The following is a 14180-nucleotide window of genomic DNA, read 5'->3' as shown; positions in this document are numbered from 1 at the left end:
CAAGAAGCGGACAAAGGGGCATTATAAAACGATTCGGACCTCATAACTACGTTCGAATCTTTCCATTTTGGTCCTTCGTCAAAACAACATCAAAAGGGCGTTTATTGGATTGGAGCTTCGAAGGAGACGACCCTTAGGGACCTGAATAGCTGTTTCCAAGTTCCGTGCAAGATCGACGATCGAATTCGAAGTGTGGAGAAAAGATAAAAGTAATAAAAAGACCAGAAAGCACCGAAATTAGGGATAGGAGCCTTACGAGAGCCTTTGATCACCAGAGAACCTGAATAGCAGTTCTTAAGTCTACTGTTCCAGCAGTTTGGAGGTCCAGTTTCCAGCAGAAAAATCTAGCAGCATCCAGAGATCCAGCTCGCCAGTTCCAGTTGCAGTTCTAAGAAGAAAGCAGGAACATACAAGTGAACGTCGGGATAAAACTGTAAGTTTTTGAATATTTATTATCATTTAGAGCAGTGCATTTTTTTTATAAATTAAAAAGATTATTAAAGAAACTTAAGATTCAAACTAAATGATACTTAATTCAAATATTTTATTCTGCATACTTTTTTACTTAAAATAGTAATAGTTTGTATACAGCTAATTCAAATCTCATATCTTGATTATTTTAATTTTAATTATATTCGATAATTTTGATTCTTATAATTTAAAATTCTTAAAACATTTGATTTTCATAATATAGTGAAATACTTGACAAATAATTGTTATTTTTATATACATGTTCCTTCAATTCCAAATATATAGTATTTGTAGTATTTGCTTTATATATATATATATATATATATATATATATATATATATATATATATATATATATATATAGAATCTATTTCTCGGGTTACAAGTGATAATATTACATTTGTTAACAAGTTCGTTGCGTTGATGTGTAAGGTAATCTTGCTGAGACTTTAAAAGGTAAATTTAGGTCAAACTTATATACTTACATAACCGAAATGCATAGACAAGAAAAACTAGGTCAGGAATTAATACAGTTTTTAAATAATTTACGAAAATTAAGGAAAGGAAAAGCAATGGTGCAGTAGATGCCTAATACACAAAAGGGAAGTATCATGTTATTCCTCTTATAGATGTGCAGAATGTAGTGGACAGTACCATTCATTACTACAGATGTCAGAAGGTCAGTATGATAACAGAAGGAATTCTGAAAACAGAAGGCCACAAAATAGACAAAATTCTAGTTGGTGCCAGTATGATAACAGAAGGATTTCTGAAAACAGAAGGCCACAAAATAGAATAAATTTTAGTGTGTGCCAATATGATAACAGAAGGATTTCTGAAAACAGAAAGCCACAAAATAGAATCAATTTTAGTGGGTGCCAGTATGATAACAGAAGAAATTCTGAAAACAGAAGGCCACAAACTAGAGTTAGAAGAAGTAGATCAAAGCAATACTCTTTCAGTAGAAGAAAAAGAGTGTGAAACATATTATAAAAGAACCGTAAAAAGGGATAACGAAGGAAGATTTGAAGTTAAAATATCCTTCAATTCTAACACAAGCCTATTAGGGGACTCAAAACAGCAATCATATGCGAGACTGTTGCAATTAGAGAAGAAATTTCAAAGAGACACAAACCTAGAAAAAGAAGAGGTGGTGTTGTGCGCTCGGTGTTGGTCCCAAGGAATCTACTTGCAGTAGATTACAATAAATTACACTAATTTTAAGTAACATATGAAAATAAAGGAAGTTAGTCAGATATATTCGAAACTCCAAGAGAGCCAGAAAACAAAGGCATCAAGGTTTTTGCATCCAACCTCATCCAACGCCTCGAAGACATACGGTATCACAACCAAATTTAGGTAAAACTTTAGAGAAAGCACTTCCTAGATCAGTTTCACTTAATGAGATTAGATTTGAATTAGATAGTTTAGCTGAAACATAAATTCTAATTAATCAAGTTATAGGTAGCACTGCTCGGGTGAGCTAATAATTCAAAAACTGAGTGAATTAGTGTTATGATTATTGTTATATTATTATTTTATATTTTACATGTGTTTAAATATTTTCTATTGGTCGTCTGTTTCTTTATATAGTGGCCAATATGTTCAATCACAAATTAATCCCTTAATTTGTAATCTCACATTATTGTTAACTTCTTAACATTTTATAGTTTCACCGTGTATAATTCAAACATTGTGAAAATGATATCGAGTAATATTTTAATAATTAAAGTCCATTCACCTGTTAATGAATTGTCGAATAATATATTTTTTCTAATTGAACTTCCTAAGTGTTGCAATGATGGCCTAGATTAAATTGTAATGTAAGCTAATAGTTCAAAGTTTGTACGTATGATAGAAGCAATGACCTCTGTGCTGAGGTATGAATTATTTGTGAGATTATAAATTGGGGATTTGAGCTCATGTGAGCAGTCTATTAGAGAGAGTTACCTTAACATCATTATATAGTGTAATTTGTAGTAGCTGTCAATAAAATCAACATTTTTTCTCCACAACTTTAACCTTTTATTATATTTATCATCGTCGATCGACAAGAAGCAGACAAAGGGGCATTATAAAACGATTCGGACCTGATAACTACGTTCGAATCTGTCCATTTGGTATATCAAATAGTTGTGGTCAGTGCCCCCAATTACTTTGTCCAATTTCAGGGGGTGCATGATCATTCGGTTTCTTCTTCTTCAAAAAAAGGTCTACCTCGTTTATTTTCTTTCTGAGTTCCCAAATTTATTAATACTTGGCAATACTTGCTTTAAATTCAAGCAGATCTTTTTTGGATTTCCGTTTTTCTTGTACAAAATCGATGCATTTACAACAAGAACATCCTCAAAATGCATAAAAACTCTTATGTATCAGCGTTTGTTTCTTTTCCTTAGAGGATACAGGGCCAACAAATGGTCCATCAGGTTTACTCCTCCCATGTGTTTGTTATAAAACTGAACAGAAAATGGTCTGTTCACTTCAATAGTAGTCATAGTAGATTTACACCAGCGTTTTGTTTTATTCTGAGGTTCTATTCCAGCACAATTAGAAACAATGTAAATAGGCTTGTTGTCTAGTCATTTAAAAACAATTATATTGCCACCTTCAGTACTTGCAACGGATGAAGTTCCCCTACCCTCTTGTTTCATTTGTTTATCTGTTTTTATAACATAATTACAATTTTGTAGTCGATTCAATCGGAGAGTTCCTGTCGCCCATATACCTCTTTTATGCAGTTCTTCAAGTAAGGGGAAGTGAGCAAAATAAATTATCAAAAAATACTTTATGATTGATTCTCTCTAAGTCGTCAGTTGGACGCAAAACTACATCAGCACAGGCTTCAAGTTTACTAATTTGACTTCTGTCTCACAAAGCTCCTTGGTAAACCTCAAAACGATACATATATCCACTAATTCCAGCTCTTACCCAAACTTTGACTCCCCACTTTTTAGGTTTTTTTTGGTAAGTATTGCTTTATACCTAATTTTCCTTTTAGTGGAATAATTTGCTCATCAACTGATTGGTATTTATCTGGATCTGTGGCACCTAAGAAGTTTTTCAGAATTTTATCCAAAAATGGTGGGATTTTTCGCAATTTGTCCATGTTATTTTGATTTACATTATCATTATTTACGAAATGTAAAAACCTCAAAATTGATTCAAATCCATTAACAGGTATAGCATCTGCAATAAGGTCCATCCTCATGTCATTATCACCTGAAAATTATACTCATAAAACATACCACAAGAGTGGAATTCTAAGTTACATATTGCATGATGTCCACTCTAGTGGACGTAACTTCAAGGTGATATTTTCAATGAGTTGTTCAATTATTTTGAAATTATAACAAAGGCCAATTGTGTAAAATATATAATTCTATAAGAAAAATATTTTCTTACGTTTTTTTGCTTTTCCATAGAAACTACGGGCACTTATTTTAGGCAATTCACAGGTGGCAATCGCGGTCAGGTGATTTATGACCTATTTATGATTTATAGTTATGATTTATAACTATAAATTATTTATAGTTATGATTTATAACTTTGACTTTCAAAATAAATTTTGTAGATGGCGGTAGTAGTTACTTGATTAGAGTCCACTGAAACGGATTTCATGCATTTTGCACAAGTTTCATAGAATTAAAATATATTTTTTGGAGTTAAAAAAATCTGTCCACTGGAGTGGACTTAATGCATGAGAGGGTTAATTTATAAGGCTAGATGGTAGTTTAGCCATCACCAATTGTTTGCTGAATGGAGCATTATTTTGACATTTTTTTTTAGAAAATTAAGTAAATGCCATTAATATTTAATACAGCAAAAAACAAAATTTTCAAATATTACTTTTATACTTTTACTTACTTTACTTAATCAGTAGACCCATTTGTACCTTTCGGTGTTGGGCCGTTTAAAATACAATTCATTACATTTCAATATTTGACAGTCTTCTGAGGTGTCCTAGCTCTTAACGAACTTTCTCCATTCCTTCCTGCTTCCTGCCAAGTCTTATCCTTACTCTGCAGTATCTGCGAGATGTCACTATTCCATTCTTTAATGGGTCTTCCTCTTCTGTTCTTCCCTATTGGTTTGGCGTCCCACACTCTTTTAACTTGTCTATTATTGTCCATCCGGGTTAGATGTCCGAACCATGCCAATTTTTTCTCTTTGATTGACTCGAGTATTGGTTTGATATTGAGTCTTTCTCTTATTTCTTCATTTCTGATTCTATCAGTTCTTTTTACTCCTATCGTTCTTCTGAGGTATTTCATCTCTGCTGCCTGAATTCTGCTCTGATGTCTTTTGTTTAATACCCAATTTTCTGCTCCATATGTCACTGTAGGTCTATATATTGTTTTGTATATTGTCATCTTGGTCTTTGTTGATATTTCTTTGTTATTAAGGAATCCTCTATTTAGTGCTTGGAATAGTTTTCCTGTGTTTTCCAATCTGTTGTTAAGATCATCCTCGATGTCTCCTTTGTTGTTGATTACTGTTCCTAAGTATTTGTATGAATTTGTCTGTATTATTTTTTGTTGGTCTATCATTACTTCTATTTGATCTTCCGTCCCTTGTTTCCTTGATATTTTCATTATTTGAGTCTTCTCTTTGTTTACGTTTAAGTTGTATTTGCTTGCTTCTAGGTTCCATTTCTCTAAGTTGTATTTCAGTTTTTCTGCAGTTTCCGCAATTAATACTATGTCTTCTGCAAATATACACATCTCAGCATTTATCATTTGCATTCTGTTCTAACCGATGCAGTATTTCTTGAATGTTTTCTTACATTCTTTCACTATCTCATCTATTACATTTATGAATAGTACTGGGCTGAGGCTTCCCCCTTGTCTAACTCCTTGGTTCGTTGTTTCCGTTGTTTCCGTTGTTTCGAATGGTTCTGACTGTATATTTAACATTCTTACTGTATTTGTTGTTTTCATGTATATACTCTTTGTTGCTTCTATCAGTTCTTCACTTACTTGTTTCTTCTTTAGGCTTTCCCATATATCTTTTCTTTTGACTGAGTCGAATGCTTTTTCCATGTCTATAAAGCTCAGATATATTTCTTTATTTTTCTTTAAGGCTTTTTCTATTACTTGTTGCATGGTGAATATATGGTCTTGTGTGTTGTGTCCTTTCCTGAATCCACTTTGTACATCCTCTAATTTATGTTCTATTTCTTTTCTAATTTTCCTTTCTATTATGGTTTCGTATACTTTTGCTGCTACACATAGTAGTGATATACCTCTATAGTTCCTACAGTCTCTTGTGTTTCCTTTCTTGTATATAGGTATAATTACTGCATTTGTCCATTCTCTGGGTATTACTTTTCTCTTCCATATTAGGTTATATATGTATAACAATTTTTCTTTTGCTTTTACTCCTATATATTTCATCATTTCTGGTGCTACTTCATCGCTTCCTGCTGCTTTTCCAATCTTTATCTTTCTTATTGCTTCTTCCAGTTCTGCTTTTTCTATAGTTTCTGGATTTTCCGTGTTTCTCATGGATACTCTCCTGTTGTGGCTTTCCTTCTCCATTGTATTCGCTTGATTTCCATTCAGTATCAGCTGAAAATATTCCCTCCATCTTTCCATTATTGTCTTTGTTCTTTGTCTCTTATAATTTTCATATTTTTGTTGTGTTATATTACTTTTATACAGACATAAAAATAAATAACAAGTAAATAAATTTTAATTAGTGTTAGGCTAAATAATGAGCAAATTATATTATTTAAATAGACAAACCCCGTAAAGTTTTTCAGAGGTACGGAAGGCCACTATTTTAAATAAATTTAAGTGTGTGAGTGGCCTATATGTAAGTTTTTTTTTAAGATATCTCAGCCCAGGACGCTGCCTGACTGACCTTAGTACAGGTTCATTCTTCGTAATCCCGGCGATAGTTCTTCGCCGACTGCCAAGCTGCTAAAACAGACCCTCCTCTGTCATCCAGCACTCCGAAAGTGAAATGACCGCTGTAAGGCTGTCAGCAACGAAGCTGTCCCCTTAACTTACAGCATCCTTTTCTTGTACCTTTGTCGTTAGTCCAGGTGTCCCCCTTCCTCTTTCTTCTTGATCACTGCACGGATATAGTTGTCCAACCTGCTTTATTTTCAATCGTTCTCTTAATCCTTTCTCTCACTATCACTCTCTAAATTCACACCTGTCTCTCTTTCTATTATATTCCTTTCTTATATTCATCTAGTGCACTCTATCATCGTATGTGTCACAGTGCCCGGGTGTCCGCAGTACAGGAATTCATTCATGTCAGCCTTTCCGAACCTAGAGAAGTATTCCCTAAAACACCCGTGTCCTCGTGAGCACCTACGTTAGGAAATAATCCATTCGCCTGTAACCGCAGCCCACCCAATCTCTTAGATTCCGGATAATCATATTTGTCCACTGTGCTACATCCTCCGTGTTATTCGATTCTTCTTGCCATCTTTCAATTGACCTTTCCCTTTTCTGCCTTCTCTCGGCCACAATAAGCTATAGGTTTTTTCTCCCATAAAGCTCTGTTCTTTCCAATACCAACACATGCAGCGGAAGATATCCAGTGATCGTCTACAAGGTTGTAGCAGACACAGTCCTGTAGGCGCATGCCTACTTAGCATGGTTAAAGGCACATAGCAGACTTGTTCTGTCCACTCGTGTTATGAGCCTCCTGTAGGCCGGTATCTCTACCGCTCCACTCCAAACTGGTGCAGCGCAGAGGACGATCGAGTGCACAGCACCATGTAAGGCACTCCTCGTTTCGGATTTGGGTCCCTCCAGTTAAGCATCACCCTCCCCAACGCAGCCGCACTATTCGCAGCCTTCCGGTTCACTTGCACGTGCACCCCCATTTTCCGTTCTGATAGAACCCCACTCCTAGGTACTTTACGTGTTTCTTGGGCGTTAGACATACCTCCGCACATTGTAGTTTCACACTTTGTCTGTTCCTTTTCGCCTTCAAAATGATCCCTTAAGTTGCTGTGTTTGCCCGTGCTGTGTCATCCATTTCTTCACGACGTCGCCTGCGTTCAGAACCCGTGAGTTATCACCATAATTCTTATCTCGGACAAATTCTCTGCCACCACAGTCATCAGGTAACCAAGACATTCTCTCCCCTCCATTGCCTTTATTACCTCGTTCCACTGCAGCGTATTTAATGCATTTCTAACATCGAACAGTAGCTATATGTAAAGCAGTAGCAACAATAATATGTAAAGCAGTAGCAACTATATCTAAAGCTGAGAATAGTCAATATCATACAGATTGGTGGGTAGTATTTTTTTAAAGGCACACTCACTGTCGGCCAATGAGATACTTAGTTCATTCTAAAGCAACACTGAAGTCCAATCTCCAACGATATATGAAGATTTAAACGTATGCTCTATTTTTGTATGGTACTATTTAAAAAGATTCATATATTCAACACCAATTTACAATGTTGATAACTCAGAAATTACATAAAGACTAGTAAAGGTAATAAATTAAAAGACGTTTATGTAAATCGTAGACATGAAGTGTATGATCGACTTCATGTCTGAGGTGAGTTAGTGGGATGGATTTTGTCTTGGAGTAGTTACGGATTGGGTCTGTATTTGTGTGGTTGGGATGCGTTTTCTGGTGAGACATTTGTGAGAATATGCAGGATGTTTGCTACGGCAGTTGGGACAGGTAGGTGCATTTGCCTTTGGACATTCATAGGATTTATGTTGTCCGCAGTTGGGACAGATACTGGCTTTTTGCGGGCATTCAGTGTTATGATGTCCGCCTTGGCAGTACCTCGAATAGTATTTTATGCGTAACTGGATAACATTGCTTGATTTAGGTATCTCACAATGATTATCTGCCTGTTAAGCCTAACACCACTGGATAGTGCTTCAGCGATCTTTGGATCTGAGTCTGTAAAGACTCGTACGAAATGAATGGGATATTGTTAGAACGGGAAATTATTCCGACGAATTAAGTAAATGGAAAATTGCCTTCAGACAAACTTTAAATTTTCTGGCGGTTATATCAAATTGGTGCAGCATTCGTTGTAAATCCTCTTCACTTTGAGCAAGTAGTCTTGCATTGTCTGCATAGCAGTTTATTTTAAGTTGTTTTTCTGCCATTTAATATCCTCCTGTAAGTCCCCTTTTTTATTATTTGCGTAATTAGGTCGACAATAACATCGTAGGATTCTTTTTTCTGCATTGCCTTTTATATCAAATTGTTGGATGTTCACTTCTAGCTTTAATATTAGGTTGTTCCGTTTTCTTTGGAAAATAGTGAAAACAAAAATGTATTGTTCTACTATCTATATATTGGAAACTATTTCTCGACATTTATGAAAATTGGTTTATAGGGATTACAAGTTATAGCGAACTTAAAAAAAATATTTTGACAGGCATTTATGCCGGTAGTAAGGAGCTACTTTGTTATTTTAAATAAAATAATCCTATATTTTATTGCATTTTTATATTCTGTGTAAAATATAGATAACATTTATAGAAAGTACTATAGGTCAAAACTTTATATTTTTTGAGTTATTCATTTTCAGAGTTCATAGCTCATCTATTTATATTTACTAACATAATGGCTTAAAAACTTGTACAAAAACAATGGAAAACGTTCTTTTAGATATTTACATCGAAATTAAATTCTAAATTCTAAATACAGGGTGTTCACAAATTATAGGCTATTACTTTAAACTTCAAACTATATTAAGTGAATAGTGAATAATTCTAAATGAAATACCCTATATTTTATAATTTTAGTGAAAACAGAAATGAGTTCTCTTTCAAATAGTATTAGAGTTCCCTATAGGATCTTCTGAGGACCTCCTCATTTGTGGCTCGGTAAGTCCATGGGAACTTAAGTATTCCGATAAAGCCATATCACAAATGCTTCCAATCTTCTGCACATATCTTCGTTCAAAGTCCAAGCGTCAACACCTTAATAAAGGACAAAAAAAGACGTAGCATTCTTACTTTTACACCAAGAGAAAGGTTGTGGCTCTTTAAAAAGGCCCCCATCCGGTTAAAGGTATAGCACACTTTTCCAATGCGCACTCTTATCTCCTGATTGTTGATCCGTTCTTCATTTATTATGGTGCCGTATAATGTATCTACCTTTAAGTGCTCATCTTTTACGTTTTGAACTATTGAACTATTTCTGTAATCTGTTTAATCGTTTGTTCCTCATTTGATTCGTTTCTAATTAATTGCAGTCGTTTACTCATTTAACGTGAGTTGGACCATCATTTTCAAATTAAGGTCTTTTAGCATTCGACGATCATATGATTGTGATTTTCTTTTGTGCATTCTTTTCAGTTTGACTCGGAATACTCCCACCAGTGGAACGTGGTTTGTCTCCAAGTCTGATTTAGGATAAGTCTTGACAGATGTAATGCTATTTCGGAATCACAAGCAAGCAAGCAATAGTTTAACCCAGCCTGAGAGACTTGAAAACTCCTTAATTATGACATTAGAGTGGTACAATTGATTGAAGCGAGAAGTATTACCTCTCGTAAACAAAAATCACTTTACTCTGCTCCAATGCTCCAGACCATCCACTTTTCCCCCGATAGAGCTCTGCTGCGCTATAGAGGCTCTTTTATCGTCAAAGTGCTTGTCATGTGGGAGTCCTGGGTACAAGGCATCCCACTCAAAATCCTACCCCGAACAATGCAAACCAGCGTAAGGCGCTCTATTCCCGCTATGTTTAGTGACTTATCATCGATCTGTATTGCTTGCTCGGACCCCGAGTCCCCGCTCTGGGCTACGCCTAGTTCGGTTACTCGGCGCTCGAGGATATGGGCTGCTCTTGCCCGTTTTTTGAGTTTTGTTAGTATTTTTTGTGGCTTTCGTTTTTAATCAACATTAGTAAATACAGTGCCATGCTAAAATTGTGCGCGTTTTCTTATTTGGATAGAGCTACGATTTTCTAGACTTTATTATATGTTTGCTAATGTTTGCTATTTCGGTCTTCTATGTTTCTATCTATGGTAAACATCATACTTTAATAGCTCTCACAGGATCCGGTTTGGATGGTCTTCTAGCTTAGCAAATTTTCTTCTTGTTTTTTCCTCCATCATTGGTCTTCCACTTGTCCAGTACCCTGATTTGTTTTAGTTCTGAATATGAACCGTTCAGCTACGTATCTGGCATATATAGGAATCTTTTATTTACTAAAATGTAATCTATTTAATTTCTAATGATTCTCCAAGTCTGCCTTGAAATAATTTCCACTTATACAGCTTCATAGGTGGTAATACGAAGAATGTGTTTGTGAAAACTAGTTCTGAATTTTCTGCGAATTTTGCCAAGAGGTCTTCTTTCTGATTTCTGACTTTAAGTTCATAGGCACCGATGTACTGTGTCTTATCTCCAGTTCCAAGCTTAGTATTAAAATCACCCATAATGATAAGAACTTTCTGTCGTGAAGTTTTCTGTATGATTCTGTTGGTTTCTTGATAAAACTTAATTGCTTCTTCTTCTTTTTCTTTTTCTGCAGTGGGAGCATAGACTTAGATGATATTTATATTGATCGGGTTGGCTTTTACTTGTAGTAACATTATTCGTACTCATATTGGTGTTAAGTTAGTGCCAAACACATTTGGCAACCTTGTTGCCAAAAAGTTGGGATGACATGGAATCCAGCGGTCATCAGGACTGGCGCTGTCCTGATTCCGGAACAGACGGTGTGAAATGGGTTACCGGGCGAGAGCGCGCGAGTAACCAGGCCACTCGCGGTAAATTGTCAACTGGAAGAAAAACCTTTATACAGAAGCTTTAAAGTATAAAATCGATGCATATAGGAACATGGAACGTCAGAGGTCTTTTCCAAATTGGAAAACTTCATATAGTAGAAAAAGAGCCAATAAGGCAAATTATAAACATATAGCAGAAACACACTGAAGATATCAAGGACATTTTAAAACAAAAAACCACTTTAACTATATATCAGGGTCTGAAAACATAGGATTTAATGGAGTACCCATACTTATAAATAATAGAATATCGAAATATATCAGGAAATATGAAATACTAAACGATATACTTATAAAAATAACATAAGAAGTATAACCAGAAAATTTCTCTATCATTTAGGTATATGTGACCACAATAGGTGCCCCAAATGAAGACAAATGACGACATTTACAACATCTTGTAAAAACACCCACAAAAAGAGCCAGTATATATTATTGGAGACTTTAACGCCAAGGTAGGAAAAACTGAAAATAAACCACATTTAAGATATATTGTCGTGTCATTTAGTTTGGCATTAGAAACAACGGAGAAGAACGTCTTCTATAGTTTGCCAGTGAAAACAATCTGGTGATAACTTTATAAACACCACCCAAGAAGTCTCTCAATACAGACTAGTCCAAATAAAAAAAAAACAAAAATCAAATCGACTAATACTCATGCAGAAAAGATGGAAAACCTTAGTATTAAATGTAAAATCTATGCCTGATGCATACAGTGGATTAGATCATACCCTGCTTAAAAGAAAATGCAAGCTCAAACTAAACACAACTAGAAAAATACATGAGACAAAATTGCTAATGGTAAACAATACAGAGAAATTCCAAATGAAACTAATAAACAAAGAAAAACCACTAATAATAAAACACGTAAATAAAACGTGAAATGTAATAAAGGGCTGGATAAATTCAGCATAAAAAAAGCCCAGAAGAACTAACATTGGATGTTAGGGGAAAGCTTAGAATTAGTGAAAAACAAAAAAATTATGCCCTAACATAACATAAAAACATACAGCAATACTCAAGAAATAGCGGAACTGAGCAGGAGAATAACATGTTTTTGCACCAGAGATAAAAACAACCATATAAAGTGTGTCAAGAGTTGGAGCAACATGAAAACCACCATGAACTATTTAAAAAAGTTATGTATTTGGCCCGAGAGGTCAAGATACAACTTTAAGCAATTCACAACCATAATGGAGAAGTAAAAACCCATATTAGAGAGCATTGCAAAGTTCCTCCTCCATTGACTCGCGCTAGAGGAGATGGAAGGCCTACGATGATATAAACCAGCGTATGCCACAAGAGAGAGTCGAGTTCCGCTAGAGTGCTGATCTAGTAGACCGGGTCTCTGGGTATTGACTGGAGGCCAATCCTCCGGAGTTACGTCAGAGTATCTATCTGATAACAACTCCACTGGCCCTAGAGTATTGAATGAAGGCCAATCGCTTCTGATAGAGTGTTGATCTAGTGGCAGTTCCGTACCCGGTAACTGACGTCAAAAGACGGGTAACTATTTAATACCTCAGAGAAGCAAAATTAATTATTTTACTAGGCGAAGTAGAGAAGGCTCTCAAACAACCAAGAAACAAAGAACCCAGGGATCGATGACATACCAGCGAAGACTATAAAAGCAATGGGCGAGAAGAAGTCATCTACGCCATCAAAAACACAAAAGAAGGCAAAGCTACCGGACCATCGAATTATTAAAACTCATTGATGAAGATGTTATTGATGTAATAACTGAACTCTTTAATCTAATATATCAGACTTCCACAATCCCCAGACAATGGCTGCAATGGACCTTTGAGGCAATGCCCAAAAAGTCAAGTACAATATTCTGATCAGATCACAGAGAACAACAGCTTTAATGAGTCACACACTTAAAAGATTTTTGAAAATATAATTGTTAATTTGTTAGAAGAATTGTTAAAACTCTTGAATATGAAATTAGTGACACACAATTTGGCTGTAGAAATAGTATGGGCACAAGATATGCTTTGTTCGGCTTGAATGTGCTGGCCTAGAGATGCATGGATATGAATCAGAACATGTACTTATGTTTTGTAGATTTTGAAAGGCATTTGATAGAGTTAAACATACAAAGCTTGTATAAATATTAAAAAGCAAAAATATTGACAGTCGTGATATGAAAATTATATCTAATCTATATTGAAATCAAACTGCCAAAGTAAGAGTTGACAACCAGAACACACGAGATATCAAAATACAGAGAGGAGTCCGCCAGGGTCGCGTGCTGTCACCTCTACTCTTCAATGTCTACAGTGAAGCGGTATTTAAAGAAGCGCTCTCAGATTCAATAGAAGGTATATCTATCAATGAAGAAGTTTTGAATAATTTGCGTTTTGCAGACGATACAGGAATAATGACGGATAACAACAATGATTTACAGAACGTAATGCAATAACTTAATAAATGCTGTCGTCAAAAGACGGGTAGCTCTTTAATACCTCAGAGAAGCAAAATCAATTATTTTACTGGCCAAAGTAGAGAAGGTTCTCAACCAACTAAGAAACAAAAAAACCCAGGGATCGATGACATACCAGCGGAGACTCTAAAAGCAATGGGCGAGATTGGCGTACATATAATACTGGATAGGTATAATATCAACATTTCATCATATGGATATATCAACCTTTAGCCCTATCCATAAAAAGGATTACTGACCGTATGCAGTAATTACAGATTGGGTAAAGTGGTAGACAGATTTGTATAATTAAGCTCTCTGATAACCAACATTGGCGATTGATCCTCAGAAATGAAGCGTAGACTAGCAATGACCGTAACAGCTAAATTAATTAAAATATGGAAAGACCGAAAATTACAATACTACGCTCAGATTGGTCAATGTCCTTATTTTCCCCATTGCTTCGAAAATACACCACGCCTTGACAAAGACTCACGGAATGAGGAGAAGGACATTGAATCTGATTAAAATATTTTGCTTTCTTTGC

This window comes from Diabrotica undecimpunctata, chromosome 3, assembly GCF_040954645.1.
Source record: "Diabrotica undecimpunctata isolate CICGRU chromosome 3, icDiaUnde3, whole genome shotgun sequence".
Lineage (NCBI taxonomy): Eukaryota > Metazoa > Arthropoda > Insecta > Coleoptera > Chrysomelidae > Diabrotica > Diabrotica undecimpunctata.
This window is presented reverse-complemented; position numbering follows the sequence as displayed.